We start from the raw sequence: 15,514 nt of genomic DNA on the forward strand, positions 1-15,514 counted from the left end.
GCAAATCTCTCTCTCCTCAAATGTTCTCTCCTCTGCCCAGTCATTGTAACTTGCCCCTGCCTCTTGGCTAGGTTCTTTATGCCTGTACTATTTAAACTGAGCACCTATCCATCAACACGCTCGAAGGGCTGGATGGCCTATCCCTGTTTACTTTGTTTCTACAGAAGGAGAATATTACGGTGATTATAATGAGTTAGTACAGCATTGTAACATATAGGACTAAATTGGAGCTTTCTGCACTATCTCATTTACAATGCAGTTCAAAAATAGAAAGTACAGAACATTTTTTGTCAGCCAGCTGGTTTATTCATCAAATGCATCTCCAACTCTCTGTTAAAATAGTTAACTACTAAAATAGTTAAAATCGAGTCTGATTCACCATACAATTAGCTGCTGATTAATCAGGTCAATGGATTTGGCAACAGACTTGGGACTTGGGTCTCTCGGCTGGGTCAGTATTTATTGTTCATCCCCAGCTGCCCTGGAGCAGGTGTTGGTGAGCTGTATCATGTCCACCCAGAGACCACATGATGGAGAAAGAAATGGATTTGAAAGCCTGGGCTAGTAGAATGTCTACTGGGTGACAGAGCATTGTGGGACTGAAGTATAACTAGGAAATGAAAGATAGGCAGCCAATACAAACAGGACAGTATTACAGCTGGTCCAAGGTGGGGGTCAACATCCATCAAGACTGAAAGACCAATGAGAGACAGAAATTGTAGAGCATGCTCTGTTTGTTACCAAGAAAGCAAGAGGCAATGTTGACTTAGATAAACATAACTTATGTAAATGTAACTAAGAAAAAACAGAAATTGCTGGAAAAGCTCAGCAAGTCTGGGAGTATTTGTGAAGAGAAATCAGAGTTAACTTTTCAGGTCCAGTGACCCTTCCTCAGAACTGGTCCCTTCCTGATTTCTCTCCACAGATGCTGCCAGACTTGCTGAGCTTTTCCAGCAATTTCTGTTTTCGTTTCTGAATTATAGCATCCGTAGTGTTTTTGGGTTTTTGCATAAATATACGTTGTGAGAATGGCATTGTGAGAAAGAGCAGAAGATCTGGTAACATCAAGAGAGGACCAGTGACTGGATGGTAATAAGATTTGGAAGCTGAGATGTATGTGGAAGGTGTGTATGAAAGGAAGCAGCAAAGATTGTGGGAGAACTAAGGAAAGTAACTGCAAAGAGAGCAAAATGATGTGGTTATCTGTTCTATGAAGAGAGGGAGAGTGCGATGAGGTGCGTGATACAGCTGGGATTGCCAGGAAGAAAGAGGAGAGCAGTGCCTCAGACCAGACAGAAAGATGCAGTGGCGAGAGTTTTAAATGTAGTGGGATTGGAAGACGAATGGCTGACTGACAGGAGGGGATGGAGAAGGACTTCAACCAACACTGCTGGACGCACCACATGAAATGGAAGAGAAAGAAGAACAAGGTGGAAGAGGAAGAGCTGGAAATCAGTTATTGCTGTTGGGGTTAATGGCTGACTTCCAGCTTCCCTGAAGGGCAGATTGAAACCTGCTGGAGCACAAATAGACACTAAACCCCAAAAACGAGATGTAAGCAATGAAAAACAGAAGGCTATTTGCTAACCGAGAGAAAGTAAAGAAAGCATTTTTTGCTATTCCGCCCAGCAACAGCCTGTGGAAAGGTAACTCCAGGTGAGCAGTGATTTTTCATGAGGCAATTTAATGAAGCAGCAACCTATGAAATATTAATCTGTCATCTCCTCAAACACACAATTCCTCACTGAGTCCACGGAAAAATCAGCCATGATCTTAATGAATGGCGGAGCAGGCTCGATGGGCAGAATGGCCTACTCTTGCTCCTAGTTCTTACGTTCTTTGGAGTTTGTCTCATTGGAAGAGTTTGCATGGAGTCTTATATTGTTAAAACCACCAAAACATCTTCATTCCTGGCTACTTGTTATTTGAAATCCAATGTTAAATCCACCTCTCTGACCAAACGTTCATCTCTCCTTCTTTAGTGTCTCCTTCTTGAGCTGACATCTTAATTTTCATTCTTGATGAAGCCTTTGGAAAACACTTTGAGATGCTCCCACACAAATAAATGCGAGCTGCAATCATTAGGTGAAACACAGAGTTCAAATCTCAAAAGTAATCTTTGCGAAGTGTTTCAGTCGAGAGATGGATATCGGTTATCATTATTTTGTTTCAGCCCTACAAACACTTTGTCACGATCATTCAATCATCTGTGAATGCTAACATCACATTCACATTAAACATAATTATTCAGAATGTGAATCCTTGTGGAATATCACAATTTGCATAGCATGACACTGCAGTGTTTTCACTGACAGAGTTTATTCTCCAATGTGAAGTGATATGTTCTGTCTTTTAAAGGGGAAGTTGCCGTAGTCTTACCAAGCCACAGGGCTGCTTTTATTAGAGAGATGCTGTGGAGGTGCTAGTGTTGGACTGGAGTGGATCAAGTTAAAAAATCACACAACACCAGGTTATAGTCCACTAGCTTTCAGAGCGCTGCTCCTTCATCAGAAAGCTAGTGCTTCCAAATAAACCTGTTGGATTATAACCTGGTGTTGTGTGATTTTTAATTTCATTAGAGAGAGAGAGAGAGAGAGAAGAGAGGAAAAAAAAACTGGTGATAGTTTAACCTAAGGGTCACCATGCCACAGGCAAGAGGAGAGGTTGAGAAGGAGAGTCCTTCATTGTGCGGGGACTGAACCCACGCTGTTGGAGTCACTCTGAATCATGAAGAAGCTGTCCGGTCAATTATTTTAAGGTTGGATACGCTTGTCATGATATCACTGTGTGAATGGATAACACACAAATGTCAAATTCCTGTTGGAGAAACTCAGCAGGTCAGGCATCATCTGTGCAAAGAGGAACAAAAGTCAACATTTCAAATCTGATGAACGTTTGAAACATTAACTCTGCTTCTACCTCCAGAGATACTGCTAGACCTGGTGAGTTTCTCCTGCACTTTCCACTTTCATTTCTATTCCCTGCATTAGCAATATTTTGTTCTTTTTCATTAAATTCCTTTCTCCTGCTATTTTAAGACAAGCACTGATAAAGTTACCACTCGACTGATTCCTTTGAATGTCAGGAGACAGCAGGTTAGCTGGGGCCTGGATTCACTGGATATTAGAAGATCGAGAGGGAATCTCTTGAAATTTGCAGAGCTTTGACAGGGCTGGATGTTTCCCTGCACTGTAGGTGCTCAGATCAAATGGTCAAAGTCTCGGGACACTGGGCAAGCCTGTTAGGTGGTGAACCTGTGCAATTCTCTTCCATTTAAATCTGCGGAGGCCAAATCACTGAATATATTTAGAAAGAAATAGATATATTTCTAGACAGTTAAGATGTTTAGGGAAATGAGGAGAATCTGGGATTGACGATCAGCCATTGGTCTTAGTGAATGGCTCGATGGGCCAAATGACCTACTCCTGCTCCTAGTTTTTATGCTTAAATGCTGTACACCTGCATAAAGACATTGTACAACACCGACAGCAGTTGTCAATTTATGTTACAATATGGCCCTGTGTGCATCATTGTCTCTGGAACAATGTCTAGCTGGATAATGAATTGGAACCTTTTGTGTTCCCTAAATTAAGCCAGTGGAGTGTTAGAAATAGGTCATGTATTATGCTAACAGTAACAGTAACACAGTATCCTGTCTACTTTCTGAAGTAATTAATCTACTGAATGACGTTTGGAAAGTTAGCTGCTCGCTACAACATGCTCATCACACTTCATCAATGAGAGAATCATTCAATTGTCTTGTCTGTCAGCCAGTGTGGAAGGGGTTAACTCCACTGCTCATCTCTGCAATCACATCATTGATAGACTTTCAAAGGTTAAATTACCATAATCCCACTCTCTCAATAGAGAGAGAGAGAGAGAGGGACTGGTGGTGGTTTAACCTGAGGGTCACTATGCCCCAGGCAAAAGGCAAGGTTGAGAATAAGTAACCTTCTTGGTCCCACTGTTAGCAATGGTAGATGGGGAGGTGCTGGTTTAGCGGTATTATCACTGGACTGTTAATCTGGAGATCCAGATAATGGTTTGGGGATCTTGGTTAGAATCCCACTGTGGCAGATGGTGGAATTTGAATTCATTTAAAAAAAACTGGAATTAAGAATCTAATGATGACTATGAATTGATTGTTGGAAAAATCCATCTGGTTCACTAATGCCCTTGAGGGAAGAAGCTGCCATCCTTACCTGGTCTGACCTACAGGTGGCTCCAGACCCACAGCAATGTGATTGACCCTCATCTGCCCTCTGGGTGATGAAGGATGGGCAATAAATGCTGGCCTAGTCAGTGACGTCCTCATCCCATGGATGAATAAAAAGTATCACTCTACATCGCCAATCGAGCTAAGTGCCTCGCAGGCGAGTCTTCACCTGCAGGTCAGAGGGCCAGGCAATAGCCCCAGTTTAATATCCATGCCCCCACGCAGTGCGGCGTTCCTTCAGTAATCCACAGAGACTACCAACTGAGTCTTAGCAGCATTGTGGAGGGGAGGGTTAGACCACCTGGCTTCATGGTGGCAGACCAATGCATGCTTTAGGAAACCGTACTCTGAATACCTCTTTTGTTGTGTAAATGGATGCACTGTGCTTTTTCAGGGAAACACGTCCTGCTTGACCCACACGTGAAGGCAAAGATTTTAAAATAAAACACACGAGTCGCTGCAATTTTCCACCGTAGCCAGATGTCTTGGCCATTGGTGAGGAGCTGTCATTCCAACCACATGAAATGCTTAGCTGTACCAGGGTGAACTGGAGTTAATACGCAGGTCAAATTGACCTGTGGAAAAAAATAGCATCGCTGGAAACCTGGGCTGGTTGATTTTTCCATGCAGTCAGGTCCAATTAGAAACAGATCCCTTATAATTTCCTTTGAGAACGTGAAGAATATTGGATAGTTTTGTGCAATATTTTATGTTATTTTTGCACTTGGTAAAGGAGTATTTTAGCTGACCCAGGTCTCTCCACACTGACTGTCTCTGGAACAGGTAATGGTGACAGGCATATTGAGCTGGGAAGGCCCCCCCAAAATCAATCTGACTCCTGAGCGATGCTACAAAACCTGGCCATTGCCAGCGTGGGGCTCTGCTCGATTTCAGTGCACTTGATCTCTCCGATGAGACCTCATGCTGAGCCCCCTTTCTGCCCTGTGTTTCAGGTGTGAATGACCCTTTGGACTTATTTCCCAGAAGAGTCGGAACGCTTCCCCCACTCCCCACCCCCAGCCCTGTGTCCTGACACATATTTATCACCACAGCAACATCATTACACAAAAAAAATTATCACATCGGTGTTTGTGGGATCTTGCTGTGTGCAAAATGGCTGCCGGCTCTCTTACATTACCACACATCACAAAGTGTACTCTGTCACCTTCACCGTGTTTTCAGCTGGTGAAAGATGCAATAGAAGGACAAATTGTCCTTTTTCCCCCTCCCCTTTTTACTCAAACATGTGTTTTTAAATTGGAAGTTTGAAATCGTGTCAAGTTGTCATGAGATTTCTGGATTTCTTCAGCATTTCTGTACTGCCTTGGTCTGCCGTGCCCAACCGAAAACATACTGCCTGCAATTTGAGCAAGTCTGCCTCTGGCTATCTGACAACGCCTTTCAGGGGATCGAATGCCAGTGGGAGGAAGGAGTGCATCAATATTGATAGGGTGGAAGAGAAAGAGATTGTCCACCTACACATGGAAACACCACAAAATGCAATAACTTTACATATTAAGCAGATGCTCCACTTGCATCTGCTTCTGACCAGTTTTAATGCTACACACAAAGGTGTGTGCTGAGAGGGACAAGTGTTCCTTGTATCCCTACAAACACGATGGCAGGAATGTATCGGGTCAAACTGTTAAGTGCAAAAAAGGCACCATTTATTATCCAGGAGAACAGCCTCATTAATAAACCCACATTACGGTTTCCAAAGTGTAAATCATGAATCAGACAACTTTGCCCAGCCTCCCCCCACCAACCCACCGCCATGCTAAAAGTGACAAAGCAGACGGTGTACAGTAGTGGAGAAACACCACACTGTCACTGGAGGGAGTTCACGTGCGAAATGTGCGTTTCGTTTGATAGGACATACTTCCCACAAGTATTTGCTTTTGGGTGGTCTGCAGAATGCTGCTGATCTCACGTGATGAAAGACCCAACGAGGCAGAGTTCGAAGGAAGTATCATTAAAACAAACCCTCAGAGAGGAAGATTCCACAAAGGCATCTTGCACATACAGACAGATCTCTTGGCAACACCGTCTCACATTCAGTGGCTGTGGGAATACGCACACTGCATGTACAATAGGAATAGGCCATTCGGCCCAACCATTCCATATGTTCATTCTCCAGTTACCTCTTCATCCCATTCCATACCCGATCCTACAACTCCTTTCTGCATGTTTTTCCAGCCACCCTTTCATGGATCAAGGCGATTTGCCTCAAATGCATCCAGTGACTTCCATGTTCTCACTAAGCTAATTAGATTAGATTAGATTACTTACAGTGTGGAAACAGGCCCTTTGGCTCAACAAGTCCACACCCACCCGCCGAAGCGCAATCCACCCAGACCCATTCCCCTACATTTATCCCTTCACCTAACACTACGGGCTATTTAGCATGGCCAATTCACCTAAACTGTGCATCTTTGGACTGTGGGAGGAAACCAGAGCACCCGAAGGAAACCCATGCAGACACGGGGAGAATGTGCAAACTCCACACAGTCATTCACCTGAGGCGGGAATTGAACCTGGGTCTCTAGCGCTGTGAGGCAGCAGTGCTAACCACTGTGCCACCGTGGTTAAAGAAGTTTCTTCTGAAGCCTCTATCAGATCTATTAGTGGCTATCTTATCCTTAAAGTTCCTAGTTCTCCAGCCAAATAGCCTAAGTACCAATGAGGCAGAGTAAGTGGCACACCGACCCCTTGGTAGAGGGATCAGTGACCATGTGGGATAGGTTTAAGGTAAGGGGCACAAGGGTTCAAGAGGATGTGAGGAAATGCTTTCTCACCCAGAGGGTGGGAGTCTGGAACTCACTGCATGAAAGGGTGGGAGAGGCAGAAACCTTCAGCACATTGAAGGAGTATTGAGGTGTGCACTTGCAATACCAAGACACACAAGGCTATGGGCCAACTTCTGGAAAGTGGGATTAGAATAGTTAGGGGGTTGTTTTTGACCAGCTGACCGGCCGAAGGGTCTTTTTCTATGTTGTACATCTCTGTGACTCTTTATAAATAATTCCCTGTCTCTAATGGGAAGAGATACTGATGGCTGTTAATTCCTGACTCACTTAGTCACAGTCTCCCTAGTGACTGGGAAGTGGCATGGTGGCTTGATGGTTAGTACTGCTGCCTCAGCCCACCTAAGTTCAATTCCAGCCTCAGGTGATTGTCTGCATGGAATTTGAATATTCTCACATGTCTGTGCAGGTTAGGTGAATTGCACATAGTGCTCAGGGATGTGTACATTAGGAGCAAACATAGGGTAGGGGAATGGGTCTGGGTGGGTTACTGTTTGGAGGGTAGGTTTGGATTTGTTGGGCTGAATGGCCTGTTTCCACACTGTAAGGATTCAATATTAAAAAAAGTGGAAGCATCATCTCCACGCACACCCGACAAACCTATTGCATATTGTTGTCCACCTCTGTTCGCCCATCCTTTCTCTTAGAAACAACAGCACCAGCCCATTCTGCCTTCCCCAATATTTATAACTTCACAGTATGGGATCTGTCCTACAAATCCTGATGTTTGTTTGCACTTTTTACAATAAAGTTAAAATCATAGTCCTGCCAGACCATAGGGGCTGCTCTCTCATTATAGAGAGACAACTGGTGGTGGTTTAACCTGAGAGTCACCACAGTCTCCGGTGGTAAATAATACTGGAGGTAGATATGCAGAAACAGGGCTTGGTGGCTGTGATTGGGAGCACTCTTGCTCATCATTCATTCATGGGCTGTGGGCATCACTGGCTGGTTCAGTATTTATTGCTGGTCATTTAGTTTGGAATTACCCACAGGGCTGTGGATTTGGAGTCACATACAGACCCATCAGATTTCCTTCCTTAAAGAGCATTAGAGAATCAGATGGGTTTTTGTAACAATGGTTACATGCTCACCATGAGACTGCTCATTTTATAAATCCAGCTGTTTAAATGGATTCAGTTTTCATCATTAATCGGAATGGTCTTGGAACTCATGCCTTCAGAACTTTAGTCTGCATTATCCGTCCAGTGCTACATAACCAGCACCTACCCCTACAACAATCTGAAATAATTAATACATTCCAAGATACATTCTCTCAGTAAACTGAGAGGCATTCTGGTCAGAAACAATAATAGAAATTGCTAGAAAAGCTCGGTAAATCTGGAAGCCTCTATGAAGAGAGATCAGAGTTCTGGTCCAGTGATCCTTCCTCAGACCTTGCAGTTAATTTTGTAATCTGCACTATAATTTCAAAGAGGGGTTTGCTTTCGGTTTGACTTGTTTCCCTGGCTTGAACACAGGAAGTCAATGAGATGTCAGTTCACTTGTCAAATGGATTAAAGCTCAGTAAACGGGGAAAGAAGAAATCAATCTTTCAGTTTATTCAAAGACGGGAAAATTTCTCCTCACAGACTTGGCAACATCAACTGTTCATGACACCTGACACAGCCCAGAAAGATAAAAGCCTTTTCGTTAATGTGCACCAGCAACATCCTCTCCTCATTTCAACTACCAACACTTGCTGTTCGAGAGATGGGAAGGGAAGCACTTGCATTTCAATAGCACCTTAGGATGACCCAACATGTTTCACAAGTAACTAAATACTGTAGAAAACAAACATCTAATCTGATATGTGACGAGAACGAGGGTAGGTCCGATCAAGGACAGTAGTGGGAGACTGTGTATTGAGTTGGAAGAGATAGGAGAGGTATTGAATGAGTACTTTTCTTCAGTATTTACAATTGAGAGGGACCGTATTGTTGAAGAGGAGAGTATGAAATGGACTGGTAAGCTAGAGGAGATACTTGTTAGGAAGGAAGATATAGAATTCATAAATTCCCTACAGTGTGGAAATAGGCCATTTGGCCCAACAAGTTGTTAGGCATTTTGAAAAACTTGAGGATAGACAAGTCCCCCGGGCCTGATGGGATATATCCTAGGATTATGTGGGAATCAAGCGAGGAAATTGCAGAGCCGTTGGCAATGATCTTTTCGTCTTCACTGTCAATGGGGGTGGTGCCAGGGGACTGGAGGGTGGCGAATGTTGTGCCCCTGTTCAAAAAAGGGAATAGGGATAACCCCGGGAATTACAGGCCAGTTAGTCTTACTTTGGTGGTAGGCAAAGTAATGGAAAGAGTACTGAGGGATAGGATTTATGAGTATCTGGAAAGACACTGCTTGATTTGGGACAGCCAGCCCGGATTTGTGAAGGGTAGGTCTTGCCTTATAAGTCTTATTGAATTCTTTGAGGAGGTGACCAAGCATGTGGATGAGGGTAGAGCAGTGAATGTAGTGTACATGGATTTTAGTAAGGCATTTGATAAGGTTCCCCATGGTAGGCATATGCAGGAAGTCAGGAGGCATGGGATAGTGGAAAGTTTGGCCAGTTGCATAGAGAACTGGCTAACCGGTCGAAGTCAGAGAGTGGTGGTAGATGGTAAATATTCAGCCTGGAGAGCAGTTACAAGTGGAGTTCCGCAAGGATCAGTCCTGGGTCCTCTGCTGTTTGTAATTTTTATTAATGACTTGGAAGAGGGAGTCGAAGGGGGGGTCAGTAAATTTGCAGACGATACGAAGATTGGTGGAGTTGTGGATAGCGAGGAGGGCTGTTGTCGGTTGCAAAGGGACTTGGATATGATGCAGAGCTGGGCTGAGGAGTGGCAGATGGAGTTCAATCCTGTCAAGTGTGTGGCTGTCCATTTTGGAAGGACAAATAAGAATGCGGAATACAGGGTTAACGGTAGGGTTCTTAGTAAGGTGGAGGAGCATAGGGATCTTGGGGTCTATGTTCATAGCTCTTTGAAAGTTGCCACGCAGGTGGATAGAGCTTGTAAGAAGGCCTATGGTGTATTAGTGTTCAAAGGTGAAGGGTGAAAGGTATAGGGGGGATGTCAGGGGTAGGTTCTTTACCCAGAGAGTGGTGGAGACATGGAATGCGCTGCCTGTGGGAGTGGTAGAGTCAGAATCATTGGTACCTTTAAGCGGCAATTGGATAGGTACATGGATAGGTGCTTAAGCTAGGACAAATGTTCGGCACAACATCGTGGGCCGAAGGGTCTGTTCTGTGCTGTATTGTTCTATGTTCTATCACCTGTTTGCTGTCAGTGTTGGTTGAAGGATGAATATTAGTTCAGGAGAATATCCCTGTGTTTCTTTGTAATCAGTCTGCAGGATCCTTTATATCCATCCGAAAATGTCAAGTCATGCAGTGACCCAAGGTTCCTCTGTTAGCACAGTATCAGCTCAACATAGAATCCCTAGTGTAGAAGCAGGACATTTGACCCATCAGGGCAATACCAACCTTCTGAAGAGCAGCCCACCAAGACCCACCCTATCCCTGTAACTCCACACTTCCCATGTCTAACTCACCTAGCCTGCACATTCCTGGATACTATGGGCAGATTAGCATGACCAGTCCACCCAGGCTGCTCATCTTTGGAGAAAACCAAAGACAGTCACCCAAGGCTAGAATCGAACCGAGGTCCCTGAAGCTGTATGAGGCAGTAGTGCTGATCACTGAGCCACTCTGACATGCTTTGTCTGAATGTGTTAGCCTGGATCAAACTCACAACTGTCTGATTCAGAGATGAAAGCGTTATCCAGTTGCTAAAGTTACAACCCTCCCACTCTCCCACCAGAGAGAGCTGACTGGTGGCGATTTAAACCAGGGGTCACCATCCCTGAGGTGAGGGCAAGTGGCTGAGAAAGAAATTCTTTCTCAGTAACCTCAGCCAGTGCAGGATTTGAATTCATATCGTTAGTGTGACTCTGCATTAATGAACCAGCTGTCCAGCCAACTAAACTAACTGACCCCCTTTAATGAGGCCACAGCTGGTGGAATGGGTCAGTGGTGTGAGGTGGGGGTCAGACATGACAAACCTCTCTCATTCTTGCTGTTGAAGATTCAGCAGAGCACTCAGTGCCCTGACTTCATCCATCTCAAACAATGCAAAGCTGACGGGAGAAATTCTTCAACAACAGTTTCTGACACAGTCACTCTCAGTAAACTGGACCAATGGAAATGTACAGCAGACCAGCCGAACCCCCCAACCTGGGGTTAATGGGCCAATGTCAATACATTTATTACTTGCTGATATATTCAGACATATTCTCCTTCTGCTTTTACATTTCCATTTTGACAATAATCCATCAACAATGACAACATTCTCCTTTGGAAGACATTTTTTCATGTCCTGCCATATTAAATTGTCAAAAGCTACAATTCCCCTCCAGCTTCCCAACAATTTACACTTCCACTTTGATCAGCTTCCTTTATCTGTCGAGTTTCTCAGTAATGGTTTTAGAGCAAATCTCCGCACATCTCAGTTGGAAGCTGATTCCAATTGACCCGCGTGGACAGAACCAATTCAGACTGGTTTACTGTAATCTTTCCTGACTATGATACAATCAAGGCTCTTTATAGGTCAATGTTAGAATCAATTCAAATCCATCAGAGTCAGAACACAGGGAAAGGGATTTACACTGCAGTTTTGAAAAGTGTTTTACTGCTTCAGGCACCCTGAGTCAATGCATCTGACTTCATCTGGCATGTCACGGAATGAACTATATTGGTTCTTCAGCACGGGGACAGACCATTCAGCCCAACTGCTTCATGCCTCTGCATGTGATTCACACAAACCTCTTCCCACTCATCTTACGGATATAGCCTTCCATGCCCTATCCCTCCTCTGATGGGCTACTTTCCCTTCAATGTCAAATTTTAGATTAGATTCCCTACAGTGTGGAAACAGGCCCTTTGGCCCAACAAGTCCACACCGAAGCTCTGAAGAGTAACCCACCCAGACCCATTTCCCTCTGACTAATGCACCTAATGCTATGGACAATTTAACATGGCCAATTCACCCTAACCTGCACATCTTTGGACTGTGGGAGGCAACCGGAGCACGCAGAAGAAACCTACGCAGACACAGGGAGAATGTGCAAACTCTACACAGACCGAGGCTGGAATTGAATCCAGGTCCCTGGCACTGTGAGGCAGCAGTGCTAACTACTGAGCCACCGTGCCACCCATCACGGTGCATTCAACAGTCTATCTACTCTCTGAGGGAAGAGGTTTCTTCAGTCCGAACTCAACTTGCAGGGAATAGTGAAAAGAGAAATATCCCCTTTTGGACCACGTCTGTATCCAAGCCCTTTCGATGATGCCTCGAAGAGATGGAAAAGGTGGTTCCCTGTCATAGCAGGTATATTTTTAAATCAGCCCGTTTCAGAGATGTTATTACACACCTCTAGAGCAGGCCAGAAACCTTCAAAAAATTTGGATAAGCATTTGAAATATCGTAGCATTCCAGCATGTGGGACAAATGCAAGAAATTGGGATCAGCACACCTTTAGTGGTAGTTTTGTTGGTGGGGACTCAATGGGCTGACTCTAGATGGGGCTTGAACCAAGGATGCCTGGCTCAGAGATAGGGACACTACCACAAGAACCCTCTATATGTTTAGAGTAGGTGAAGGTAGTGACCTAGTGGTAATATCACAAGATTAACAAGCCAGAACCCTCATTCTGGGAATGTGGATTAAAATCCCATTAGGTGGAAACTTGAATTCAGTTGAAATCTGGCCCAATGATATTCAGTTGAAAAGAAATAATGAAAGCCCTTTAGGGAATGAAATCTGTCACTCAGACCAGGTCTGGCCTATTAATAATTTCAGACCCACAACAGTGTGGTTGATTCCTAGTTGCCCTGTGTGCAATAAAGACAGGCTCCAAATGCTGGCTTAGTCAATGACACCCACATCCCAAGTGGTTAGCACTGCGGTCTCACAACCCAGGGATTCAGGTTCGATTCCAGCCTCGGACGACTGTCTGCGAGGAGTTTGCACATTTTTCCCGTGGCTGCATGGGTTTCCTCCGGGTGCTCCAGTTTCCTCCCACAGTACAAAGATGTGCAGGTTAGGGTGGATTGGCCATGTTCAATTGCCCCATAGTATCCAGGGGCGTGTAGGCTTGGTGGATTAGCTAGGGGAAATGCAGGATTATAAAAATGTGTCTGGGTTGGATGTGTTGGAGGGTTGGTGCAGAGTTGATGGCCTGCTTCCGCACGGTCGGATTCTGTGTTTCTAAGAGTGAATAAAAAGTGCCTGTACATTGGCAGCTCTTAGAGCCTTTCAATCCATTTTACTGTCACAGCAGCAGCCCCATTACCACCACTACAAAGGGGAAGTGAAATATCTGGTCGTAATTACTCTAATATACAGGCCATGACCTGAAGGTAAACAAATAAAACTGAGTGAGTGAATGTTAGATGAGTTGTTCACAGTTGTTTATGTTGCTGTGTTTAACTGCGGTGGGAGGAGAATGGAAAAAAGATGACTTAAGTTTACGGAGTTTAAATTTAAGCAAATACGATGCCTCATTTTCCAAGAGGTTCTGACCGGAATGCAGATGTTTGAAGTGATGGAAACCATCACTGCATTTCCCAACTAGTCTGTGAAGCTGAAAATGCGTGAAGGATTGACAATGTCTGGCCAGGCTGCCTGATATTCTCTCCTCTCATTTGGATTTCAAAAAAGCAAAAAAAAACACAAAAGCAAGTCCTTGAATTCCTGCGCTATTGCTACAGCAATAAGATGGGCGCTGTGGGATCGGACTGTGCTCGAGTAAAATAAGAAATAGCTGACAGCTTAAATCACTAATCTCTGTCATGTCCTCACGGCGGAAAAGGTCACGCAACAAAAAAAATCGCACCACCCCATAAAATTGAGATTGCACCAATTGAAGGAAACGTGACAGGTCGGTGGAGGGGGTGGGAGGAGGTGGGGTGAGGGGTTCTGCAGTCTGGTTGTGCACCCTCCCAAACATTCCATTCCATGGATGCTCCAGAAAGCAGGCCTGTTATTGCTCATGAGAATGTAACAAGAGAGGAGAAGATACAGGAACATGACTTCCGAAATCTTAGCAGCGTCCCGGAACCGATCACCAATGAGCAACCGAGTTTCCTGTGTCAGTGTTGAGGACACCAAAGTACAGCCCTACTGTGATCTAACCGAACAGGAGGACAGGTCTGACAGGCTGACTGGCCTCTTCCTATGGTTCAGGAGTGGTCTCCATTCTGGAAAACCCATTGCATTGTTAACTCATTAGCACCCAAATTGCCTTTTGCTCCAAACAGGCTAAAGCACAGAAGCACTCAAAAGGCAACCCCCCCCCCCCCCCCGAAAATGTCCCACTCATTACTTGCCCTGGATTAACTGGAATACTAAATCACATCATCTACTCAATGTGGAACGTAGCCAGAATGCGTGCAGACAAATACAAGCACAGATATATATGTACATAAAATTTATTTAGAAATGTCTGACTGTGCGCTGTAAATTATTCCTATTTATCTTAGATTTCCATGGCTTCCTGTGTATTCTCAGAGCTGTGGCTGTAAAGTTAGACCTTTGTTTACATAGCAAGCTGAACAAAATTAGATTGCGCCACGGAACCGAGCTGTCTGGCTCTGCTGTGTTTATGTCCGTATCATATTTATAACAAAATTGAATGTCCTTCAGTGCACAGCTAAACGGGAGGCCACCCTTGTATCAATGCTCAGTTTATGCAGGGGGCTCAAGCCTGCAAATATTTGATTCTTTTGCTGCCAAAGTATGTATCCCTGCCAAGCCAAAAGCAGTTAATCCAGGGACACAAGTTAATTCAGCAAGTCCAGAAGGAACGGAGCCACTCTCCAGCTTTATGTCGATTAGGCGCTGGGTAAACTACCTTTCTTTTAATATAGTATTTTTTTCTCATGGATTTCGGAAACCCAGAAATGCAGGAAGCCACTCCACTAGAACAATTTCTCCCTATCCACTCAATCCAGACCCCTCGTGATTTTGAAAATTTCTGCCCAATCTCTTCCTCAAGTCCCACCTTCCCCAATCTTTCCTCATCCATTTTTGTAAACTGCTTCTGTAAGACCATAAGATAGGAGGAGAATTAGGCCACTCAGCCCATCGAGGCTGCCCAGCCATTCAATCACGGTTGGTATGTTTCTCAACCCCACTCCCTTGCCTTCTCCCCGTAACCCTTGATCCTCTTACTAATCAAGAGCCTATTTATCTCTATCTTGAAGACACTCAATGACTTGGCTTCTGTGACAATGAATTCCACCACCCTCTGGTTGAAGAAATTCCTCCTCATCTCAGTTCTGCACTTTATGAAATGTCCTCATTTTTGCCTACTCTATGAAATGTGTTCAATTGTCAATCATTGAATCCCTACAGTGCGGAAACAGGCCCTTCAACCCAACCAGTCCACACCAACCCTCTGAAGAGTAACCCAAACAGACCCATTCCCCTACCCTATC

General features: G+C 44.5%; 1 protein-coding gene across 7 annotated transcripts in view; it reads right to left on the bottom strand.

Annotated features, from left to right (window-relative positions):
• unc5b (unc-5 netrin receptor B) overlaps positions 1–15,514 on the bottom strand; it is a 355,814-nt gene that overhangs the window by 93,137 nt on the left and 247,163 nt on the right. The window lies entirely within an intron of this gene.

The sequence above is a fragment of the Chiloscyllium plagiosum genome, chromosome 38 (genome assembly GCF_004010195.1).
Source record: "Chiloscyllium plagiosum isolate BGI_BamShark_2017 chromosome 38, ASM401019v2, whole genome shotgun sequence".
In the NCBI taxonomy this organism is placed as follows: Eukaryota; Metazoa; Chordata; class Chondrichthyes; order Orectolobiformes; family Hemiscylliidae; genus Chiloscyllium; species Chiloscyllium plagiosum.